The following is a 399-nucleotide window of genomic DNA, read 5'->3' as shown; positions in this document are numbered from 1 at the left end:
ATGGGCGCTCGGATCAGAAGGTTTTATGTTTCCTGAGCGAAACTGCCATGAATTAATCCAATTAGCGCTGAGTCACATAAAGCGCGCGTCCAGCCGTGGGTCAGGCCCGTTTCCTCAGCCTCTCTCCTACTGGTACCAGACCATCCCTTCAGAAATGAGAGTCTGCGTTTATTTATGACCCAAGCTCTTCAAATGCTTTCGAACGCTTCGAGAAACCGGTCTAACAAGAGCTTCGAGAATCCGCTCGGTGGATTCCAGACGAGCCTGGCCTCTTGAGAGCGGCGCGGCCTTCTAGAAGCCTCCGGGAGGTTCTGGTTCTCGCAGCAGATCTCGGGAGAAACCGGGCCGGAAGGTCGCGCTTTTTTCCCGAACGATCCTCCTCTCCGTCGAGGAGCAAGA

Source organism: Puntigrus tetrazona, unplaced genomic scaffold (genome assembly GCF_018831695.1).
Source record: "Puntigrus tetrazona isolate hp1 unplaced genomic scaffold, ASM1883169v1 S000000284, whole genome shotgun sequence".
Classification (NCBI taxonomy): domain Eukaryota; kingdom Metazoa; phylum Chordata; class Actinopteri; order Cypriniformes; family Cyprinidae; genus Puntigrus; species Puntigrus tetrazona.
The sequence above is the reverse complement of the archived record's forward strand: the minus strand, read 5'-3'. Positions refer to the sequence as shown.